At 39.4% G+C, this 10,898-nt stretch overlaps 1 long non-coding RNA gene across 1 annotated transcript; it reads left to right on the top strand.

The window, feature by feature from the left end:
- Positions 1–773: 773 nt before the first annotated feature.
- Positions 774–7,991, top strand: LOC141005936 (uncharacterized). Its single transcript, XR_012179897.1, has 3 exons — positions 774–842; positions 7,776–7,865; positions 7,962–7,991. It is a non-coding gene; the product is annotated as an uncharacterized lncRNA (long non-coding RNA).
- Positions 7,992–10,898: the final 2,907 nt, after the last annotated feature.

Raw genomic sequence — 10,898 nt, 5'->3', positions numbered from 1 at the left:
ACTGGTGGCACATGAGGAAGGGCAAGTGACCTGAAACGAGAGGAGAGTTACTTTTCAAAATAAAACAGGAAGTTCACGAGACACAAAACCCAGGACAGGACATTCCTCACCATGGTGTGACAATGTCCAAATTCTTAACAACTATATTCTGATTTACTGTGACATGGTAGAGTCAGCCAGATTGCTGCAATTGTAGTTCATTGAAGGAGGAGGAGGCTCGCAGTTCCAGCAGTTCAGAGGACTTGCCAACATTGGCACAACTGCCTGTGAGTGAAACACACAAATTTATACAATGTCTTTAGCACAGCGATCATGGCTAGAAGTACTACAGATAAATAAATAATCCTTGTAGTGATTGTTATATAACAGTATTTTCTTTCTTTTCTCACACATAACATGTAATTATCCACAAAGGGAAAATGCAGAAGACTGACCTATCCGCCGGAGTTTGACAAGTTACTGCGACACCTGTTTGGGAAAGAACTGAAGTGCAAGGACCTCAGTTGCCAACAGGTAAGTTTTGTTGTTGTATGCTTTAACAACACTGTCTTGCTGCTTTGAAAATGTGTCCCTTCCATTTTATTTACTTTCCACTGTAAAAAAGAAAACTGCCCTCTGAGCTTCGAGGCCTTGGCAGGATTACCTTCAAAACAATGCACATGACAGTGTTTATTTTCCCCCTTTTGTTTGTCCACCTTTTGGATCAAAGAAGATCTAAAGGAGTTTGCGGAGCTGGTTACAGCGGCAAAGGAGCTAAATTTGACATTGGACAACATCCGTGGAAGGCTGAGGAAACTGTTTGTATTTGCCAGACTTCTACCAGAAGGACAGCTGGAATTGAGGTACGTTGGGGAAAAAATGGCATAGCGTAATGCAATAAGCTCACATTACCAATTTTACTTTAAATTGCAAGGTGTAACCCTAACCCTAATCAGTCCCAATGTAGCATTCCTACTCATTGAAAATATTGCACAGAAATCACTACTGTAATTACAAGGATAACTCATATTCCAAAAGTGAAATCTTAGATGCTAACTCTAATTAAAAATGGGTGAATTTTGCTAATTAGCGATCAGCATTCCCAACAAGCGATCCTCCATGCCAAATTACTTCAAAAAAGAGACTTGAGTGACTATTGACAACACTCCCAGAATGCTTCTCGGTACACTATTGGGGAATGTAAACTCTTTCAGACATCAAAGGGTCACAGCCTTCAAAGGAGAATATAATAATCTCTCATTGAGGCATTGGCAGCCATTCAAATAAAAGATGATGATAAAAGCTTTCAAAAACTGTAATCACAGGCCTGATAGGTTGCCCGTTAAGTAATCAGAAAGTGGCTGGTTTAGGATATAAATTCAGGAAGGGAGGCCAAGATGGCGGCGCTCTAGTAAGACGTGTTTTTCAAGCTCTCTCAGGTAATTTAGGAGGTTTGTGGTTAAACAACCAATGTGAAGTTTAAGATGCGCATTGGCCAACGCACAAGTAACTACTTTACACATTAAACTGAAATTAAGTCGAATGGGGAAAAAGGAAAGGCAGGAAAATATCGTTCACAACCACAGAGATGGAGGAAGCTAACGGCGACATACTTGGTACATCAAACGAGGCCGAGGCTAGCAACAAGCTAGTCTCCATCAAGGATTTGAAGGTTCCTAGTGGACATGAGTTAATGGAGGACAGTAACTGGTTTGAGGCTAACCAAGACCCTCAACATATCTGCCTCGCTGTCCCACTTCCAGACACTCCGATTAAACCTCCACCAAAGAAGATAAAGACAGGTGGCGGAGAGAACGCGGAAATACTGGAAGCAATTCGCGTGCTCTCTGGAAAGCATGATGAGACTTTACGTACTGTCTCCGCCATAAAGACAACAACGGAGTTAACTTTGAAGCACCTGGAGAAATTATCCGCAACCGTCCAGCAACTCACTCTCGACGTTAACCAACAAAAACAAACAGTGGACGGCTTGAAAAACGTGGTTAAAAAACTGCAAACGGAGAACAAAACACTGAAAGCGCACATCGCGGAGTGCCAGCGGTACAGCCGGAGATGGTCCCTGAAGGTGCACGGTGTGAAAGAGGAGGAGGGAGAGGACATACGGCACAAGATTATCAACATCCTGGGCAATACGGCTCCCCAAATCCACAACAATCTGGAAGAGGGCCTGGACATCGTACATCGCGTTGGGCAGCGGCGGCAGACAGATGGAGTAGATCGACCATCATCCTATTTGCATTGAGATGTCTTCGGGACGCGATATGGAGAGAGGCGAAAGGCTCCAAGTTTCTGCTCGACAAAAAACTGAGAATCTCCGAAGCACTGTCTCCAGAAGACAAGGCAGCGAGAGAGAAACTGTGGCCCCTGGTTAAGAACGCAAGAGAGGAGGGGAAGAAAGCCTCCTTCTGCGGCCCGTTTGTTTTCATAAACGGGAGGAAGATTGATCCTTCAGAGATAACCTGAATGCAGTTAGACTGAGTAAATTTCAAGTATAGTGTGTTATAAGCACCTACACTGCACCTTATTAACATGGTAAAATAAGAAACTTTGTTATAAGATCATTATTATTAATGGACCTTTTATCATCCTCATTTCTCCAAACGGTGCTTAATGTGTTTCTTTTTCTGGTTATGCTATAAGAGTTTACTGATAAATAATTTGCCATTTATACAAAGTTAATTGTGACCTGCTCAATACTGAATGGTTAAAAGAAAGCTAGAGGAGCTTCATTTATAGATATAAGTTGTTTACACAGATGACAGCTACAATGTTTGCATCTAACCCATCGATTCATTGGTGGTTATGGTTTTTGGGAGATATCGCAAGTTCTTTACAGAGGTATCTTTCCTTTGGCATATTTCGGATTTACGGAAATAATTTCCACTGTTACATTTAACACATTTCATTATGTTAAGAATCCTATAAGCTCATAGATTCTACCTATGCTGAAACTTGATTTACTCTAATCTCAAATTCATGATAGTTAATGCTACAGAATTACTTTATCTCTTGGCGTTGGCCTGTTTATACGGTTTTTAATCACCACCTCACTTCTGGTGGATTTTCTTCAGCACATTCCAAGGTTTTTTCAGTGTTTAACTGTTTAAAATGTATACTTTTTTATTTATTTATTTATTTTTCCTTCTCTCCTATTTTTCTGTCTTATGGATTTTAAGTTTAACTCTCTTAATGTCATGTCGTTAAATGTAAGGGGTATTAGGGACATTACTAAGAGGAAAGCGATTTTTTTGCTTTGCAGGAGAAATGAGGCTGACTTAATTTTACTTCAAGAAACACATTCTTGTGAGTCAGATACAAAGTTTTGGAAAATACAATGGGGTAACGTAGTTCACTTTAGTCATGGCACTAATCACTCAGCTGGGGTGCTAATTTTTCTACACAAGTTTAAAGGGGATGTTCTTGAAACAGTGCCTTCTGATAATGGTAGATGGATTGCACTAATAATTAAACAAGACAATGCTCACTTCATCGTTTGCAATATATATGGGTTTAATTCTCATGCTTCCAACAAGATTTTATTTAATGAAATAATAGCAAAACTGACAGAATTCCACAAGAAATACAATGGATCACATATAATTTTGTGTGGTGACTTTAATGAATGTCCAGATGATATGACAGATACCCTCCTAGATTAAATCAAACTTCTCAGAATAATAACCTCATTTCATTACTTTGTTCCAACCTCTCCTTGACTGATGCGTGGCGTTTTTTTTAATCCCTCTACAAAAGATTTCACCTGGTGTAATAGAGGACTATCCTTAAAATCTAGAATTGACTTATTTCTAATTTTATCTTCTTCCCTTCAATATGTAAAAGATGTTAGCCATCTATATGCCCCCTTATCGGATCATAAGCAAATCATTCTGAAGCTAGCCTCTAATCAGGAAACCTTTGGTATGCGAGGTTATTGGAAATTCAATAATTCTCTTCTAAAAGATGTCTTTCAATAATGCCGTTAAAAAACTTACAAGATACTCTTAGTGATGGCCTTAATGATAATTATAGGAAAAAATGGGAGTTCTTCAAATATAAAGTTAGGTATATTGCTATCAAAAGAAGTAAAGAATTAAAGAATGAAAAACACAAGCTAGAAACAGATCTGACGTACAATCTTAGCCTTTTACTCAATAAAGAACACATTTCTTTGGAAGAAGAGCTCGAAGTAAAGAACATCCAGTTACAACTGGATCAATTTTATCTAGATTTGGCAAAAGGTGCATTTGTTAGATCGAGGGCCAAATGGCTAGAGGAAGGAGAAAGGAATAATTATGTGAAAAAATGTGAAAAGAAAATCATTAACTGCCCTTAATATTAACCCTCGAAAGATCCGAATTTGATAAGTGAGTTTGTTTCTGATTTTTACGGAAAACTGTATAATTCTAACTTTAATGCAAAGGATTGTGCATGTTTTCTAGGAAAAATTCAGACTAATATTCCCTTAATTACTGAAGATTTCAAATCTATATGTGACTCTGACCTGTCAACTATTGAACTCAAAAATGCATTATTCTCAATGAAGAAAGGAAAGTCACCAGGTATTGACGGCTTATCTGTCGAATTCTATACTCACTTTTGGGAATCTATTCAAAACTCATTATTATTTATGTACAAGGAATGCATCAGTCAAGGAGAGATGATGGCTACAATGAAGCAGGGTATTATATCTCTTATTCCCAAGCTGGATAAAGACCCCATCATAATAGAGAATTGGCATCCTATTACTCTCCTAACAATTGATTATAAAATATTGGCCTTAGTGTATGCCAACAGGTTAAAAGTAGGGCTAGACATGATTATTGCAGAAACTCAAACAGGTTTTATGAAAAATCGACATATTAGCAGTAACATTAGACTCATTTTAAATTTATTAGACTATGCTAATGAAGTTAACACCGAGGCTCTTATTTTGTTCTTAGACTTTTATAAGGCCTTTGATACGATTGAGCACAACTTTCTTTTTCAGTCCCTCAAAGTTTCGGTTTTGGGAATAACTTTGTTGATATTGTCAATGAGAAACAATGAGAAATTTGAGGGTATCTCAATTTTTGGCAGAGAATTAAAAATCTCCCAACTGGCAGATGACACTACACTTTTTTTGAAAGACAAGAATCAACTCTCTAATGCTATTACTCTAATTAACCAATTTTCTAACGCCTCAGGTCTAAAACTTAATATGTCCAAATGTGAAATTTTGTCTTTGCATAATTCCAGTGATTCTACAATTGAAAATATCCCAGTAAAGACTTCTGTTAAATATTTAGGAATATTCATAACTAAAGATCTTACAGCTAGGCAACATTTAAATTTCTCAAACAGACTAAAAAAAAACAAATCTATTTTTAACATTTGGCTTCAAAGGGACTTGTCTGTTCTAGGTAGAGTTCTTCTCTCTTAAGCAGAAGGCTTGTCTCACTTCGTATATCCAGCATTGTCCCTATTTGTAAGTGAACCAACAACCACACAAGTCAATAAAATTTTCTTAGACTTCATCTGGAAAAATAAATCGCATAAACTTAAGAAATGTGTACTCTCCAACAGTAAGGCAGAAGGAGGTCTTGAAGTCCTAGATTTTAGCGACACTGTCAACACCTTTAAGGTCAACTGGTTGAGAAAGTGTCTCAGAAACCTTGACTCTATCTGGTTTTTCATCCCAAACAACATCTTTAATAAAATTGGAGGTCTTTCCTTTCTTTTGAAATGTAATTTTTTACCTAATAGATTACCATTCAAACTATCAAAATGTCATCAACAATCCCTCCGAGCATGGAAGCTGGCTTTTGTCCACAATTTCTCACCTCACAAAGCTTTCCGCTGGAATAATAGCGATATTCTTATAAGAAACAAATCCTTATTCTTGCCAAAATGGTTTGAAAGAGGTATCATCCATATCCTCGATCTTTTTGATAATGCTGGTAATATGTTGTCTTATGAACGTTTCATGTCTGTACAGTTTTCCTGTTCCCTCCAGAGAATTTATATCTGTAACTCGTGCTATCCCAATAGAGTTAATTCAACTTATAAAAAGCCACTTGAGTTACAGTGAATATAAAACAAGTCAACCTGTACTGATGCTGAGTGGAATTGAACTAACAGATAGAAAGTGTAATAATAAACATATTCGTCAGTGTTTTCAAAGAATGAATAGAGTTGTACCTAGAGGCAAGTTTTACTGGAGGTCCCAAATAGAGGACATAAACTGGAAAAGAGCTTGGCTTCTACCCCACAAATATTGCATATCTAACAAGGCTAAAGAAGTACATTTTAAAATACTGCATAAGATATACCCAGTTAGTAGTATTATTGCTAAGTTTATAGATGTTGATGATTCCTGTACTTTTTGTAATCATAATACAGAAACAATTTCACATCTGTTTTTTTATTGTGATATGTCTAAAAGGTTTTGGAGTGATCTTGAATCTCATTTTTTTGATGCTGCTAACTGTCTACTCTCTTACCCTCAAGGATGTTATTTGCTACTATGCAAACCCAGAAGATAATGCTTTTGAACACTTGATGAACTGTTATCCTATATGCAAAATGTTTTATTCACAAACAAAAATTTGCAAAATCCTTACCTAAATTTGCTCCTTTTCTCCTGGAACTGAGCTCTTTGCTCAAATCTCTAATTTTGATAAATAACAAAAAAAGTAATACCTTACTGAGTCATTATGAAAAGTTTTTCCCTGAAGCCCCTGCTTGAACCATGTATTTATTTATTTTTGTATTTATTTTTATATTTGTACTCTGTTTTATTTATTGTTTATGTCCCCAATGTGCTGTTTGTTATTGTGTACCTTGCTGTTTTGTACATTCAAATTGTTCGATAAAATTGTTTAAATTAAAAATAAATAAATAAATTCAGGAAGTGTCTTGTTCACTGTAGACAGGCCACCAGGATTCACGTCAGAAAACAGTAAGATGAAATGATACAGATAAAATCCCAATTAGTGCTGCTTTCAATTTTTGGATTTAAATCGAAAACACAAATTACCGGGGTAAAATGAAAAGCAGTGATTGTTCCAATATTGGCATTATAGCCGCCAATGAAAGGACCCATATATTCCAAATATTGAATAGAAATCTCTAATGACATTAATTATTATTGTTATAAAATATGGTATTTTCTCTATTTCAAGGACCGTGTTGGAATGTCTTTCTCACGACCCAATTCGCTACTTAGGGATGCAAGTACGGACTGTGAAGTGAATTTTGTGTTAAATGGTTTGCAACATGTAGCGTGTTGTCGGCTTTGCTGCATATGTACATGGTAGCACTGTTGGTAAAATTCACAAATGTATTTCCAGCAATCTTCAGATGAAGATGTAGATTCAGGACATTAAGAAGGGAGAGGAGGAGCTAGGCTCACAGTTGACTACACATGATATAATGCGCATGCGCACACACACACGCAACCTTAATTTTTTTTTTTTTTTTTTAAAGTACTTTATTAAAAGTCTGAATAAAGCAGGAAGAGTAAACAGAAGATGTGTAACTATTGACTGTTTAAATATGTGAATTTTCTTTTTGTATTGCAAGGAGCCTGGTGAGGACAAAGAGCCTGTAAAGGGCGAGTGGACCGTCCAAGTACCTGGTATGTAACATTCCCCAAATGCCGTTTTGCTTCCTAGTGATTCCAGAGATGGAGACATATTACAAAAGCCTATCCAGCTCCCTAACCCACTCCAAAATGGAGATAGTAGTGTCTAATTTATTTGATTATTTTGTTACATGTAGTCTCTGCTTATATTCAGATGCCACAAACAACGATGCAAAGAACCTGGGCAGCAAGAGTCCTTGGCAGGGTGGCTGCCCCGCAAATCCCAGACACCCTTCATTGCCTTGTAAGACCAACATGTTCTTCATTTTCTTGTTAAAGTGTGCTGCATTTTAGACTCATGACATCAGTTGAAACTTAAACACTCTACATTCTCTTCCAGCCCACTGGTGATGTGCCTCCACCTCAAGCACACGTTGTGGTTGTAAGGACTGGGGTGAGGGTAATACACAACAGCGTTCATGACTGTAGAGTCATACCGCTAGCTCTACGTAAGTATGTAGGGAGCAACCTTCTATTCGAATATTAGAAAGAGTATGGCCTTGACCTGCTTTATATGGAAAATGCCCCAAGATGAATGAAGAACTTACGTTATGGTTTGGCACTATAAACATCAAATAGACTTGACAATGTCCTTTGACTTTACAGACACCCTTGAGAGAGACAAGAGCAGGGAGGCACTCGAGCGTGTGTATGGTTTACTGAGTGGGTATATTGCATGTATCAATGGCCACAGGAAGGTGGTCATCACCAACCTTGCGGTGGAGGAGTTTGCCCAGGCACAGGAGGATGAGTTGGAACGGAGGATAACTCGAGTAAGAGGATGCACCAAATTACAGCACATAGTGTAGAGTACTTCCCTTTCCACATATTGAATGTCAACTGTCAATGAATTCCAATATATCCTCTAAATTCCTTTATATTCCATGTATGGGTCACAATTTGCTATGCTTCCAAATACAGCATGAAAGTGCTCTACTTTCCACATAATGAAAACTGCTAATTAATCCAAACTTAGCCTCTAACTTCCTTTACATTCTGGATATGGGCAATGATTTGCTATTATTCCACATTTCCACTACATGTCGGGGCTTGCTTGCTTGTTTCCTTCACAGGTTAAAGACCACAAAACCAAAGAGCTTTGGTCATGCCCTGATTCCACTTACGAAGAGATAGTACATGTGGTTTTACCGACTAATGTACAACCTACACAACTACCTAACCGGCAACTCTGAACTGGTATTTTCCAACAACAACGGTGGCCCATATCATTAAATACTCATTGCTTTTCAGAACTGCTGGGAGTCATTTGGCCTTCCAGGGAGGCCAATGCTCTCCCTGCTTTGCAGCGGCATCAGCATCAGCACGTGCAAGACATTTTTGTCAGATATTAATGACAAGTGTGCACAACTATTAATGTATTTGTAATTGTTTCATTTTCTGTAGGTTGGGCGAAGTTTGGAGGAGAGCAAGAAGGGAAACATCCACAGGCTGATGTGCCACTCAACAGCCACAGCAGAGAAATCCTATGAGGCTGACCTGGGCTTTGGCGAAGCTTTCCAGATGCGTGAAGACACAGCCAATCGCGCTTGCAAAGACAAACAAAAACAGGTGCAAGATCTACACCAACATGCAGGGTGAGAGCTAGGGCTGTAACGATACACCAAACTCACGATTCGGTTTGTATCACGATTTTTGACCCACGGTTCGATACAAACCACAATTTTTTTTTAGTGTGTGTGTGTGTGGGGGGGTGTCTGCAGATTTGAACACTTAAGATTAACAACAATATTATGGTCTCAAGTAAGGTCTCAATAACATGAGCAAAATAAATAAATAGCCAAAGCTATAAAATTACAAATACTACAGCTTGTGTGAGGGCAGCTGTAGCATCTCGTTTCTCTTTCAATACAGCTGCAGCTGTTGTGCTGCGGTGGAAAAACGTGACCACTTTCCTCACTCTACCGAGGAGTCGGGACATCTCTTGAACGCCCATCCCTCTCTGCGCAGCCAGATTGACAGTGTGAGCAAAGCATCGAATATGCGGTGAAAATCCGGCCGCTCCGACAGCATTGGCAATATTTCTGGCGTTGACTGTTGTCACGGGAACGGGGACGTCTGATCTGCTGATATTCCACTCAGCCTCTTTAAGTATCCCCGATAAATGGTGGCTTGTATGGCTCTCAAACACCGCACGTGTTTGGAGGACGGGGTTTGCAATTTGCCAATTGTTATTAACATAGTGTGCCGTTATGGTTAAGTAGCTGGCCGGGCAGCCGAAATGTTGCCACACTGCTGACCTAAATGAGCTCGGAGTGTCCGCAATATCAGGGTTACCGGCATTAGCCATCTTCTTGTAGCCAACTTCGTCACCCAGCCCAGCAGCTGCTTGCAAAAAGTTTAGCGTCTCATGATTGGAGGGTGGTCACATGACACGCCGTTTGGTAGCGCTGATAGCTCATAGGGCTGGAAGTTGTGTCGTGATTCTGCCTTCTCACACCGCGAGACAGGTTCGTGGATCTGAGTGTTGCGATTTCAGTTTCGATACGTGTATCGTTACAGCCCTAGTGAGAGCACAAAAAGAGTTGACAAGGACAACAGTTTTTCCATGACTTAAGAGGGAGCAGACAAGGGCAAGAAATGTGTTGCGAAGGAGACAGGACACAAAGAGGGCACAATGCAGTGTGACAGTGACGCAGGAACAAGCAAGAGCATAACACAGGGCAAAGGAAAGAAGATGACGAAGAGACATATACGAGACAGTGGCAGCAGCAAAAGCTCAGAAGGAGGCAGCAGCCAAAAGTAAAAAAAATGATGACAAAGAGGCTTAGAAAAGACAGAGACAATGACCCCAAGAGACCAGCTGACAATGTGGTAGAGGTTGGCTCATCTTCAGAGGAAGAGGAGGATGTAACAAAGACAACAGGGGCACCAGTTTGGGAAGATGCTGTAAGAAAGACAGTGAAACCGCACAAGGCCAAGAAACGTCCCAAGCTGTCTTGCACCCCAGTGAAGTCTACTGGGAAACATAACGAGGCCAAAAAAATTACCAGGCTTTCCTGCTCCCCAGTGAAGTCTCCTAGGGCGAGAAACAAAAGCCCAAGAGCAAAGTACATTTACCTCCAAAAGAAGGTAAATGACTCTCCTCTCAAGAAACTCATCAGCTCTAGACGGCTTTGCCCACAAATGTGCCAGGTAGTGGTAAGGTTGGATACCAAGGCTTTGGAGGACCTGAAGAGGCAGAGAGCAGTAAGAGCTAGAAAAGGTCTTTATCTCCAGGAACTTCAGGGGGCACCTTCTGGATCTCCTCCTTGGTCTG

This window comes from Pagrus major, chromosome 1 (genome assembly GCF_040436345.1).
Source record: "Pagrus major chromosome 1, Pma_NU_1.0".
NCBI classification, from domain to species: domain Eukaryota; kingdom Metazoa; phylum Chordata; class Actinopteri; order Spariformes; family Sparidae; genus Pagrus; species Pagrus major.
This window is presented reverse-complemented; position numbering and strand designations above follow the sequence as displayed.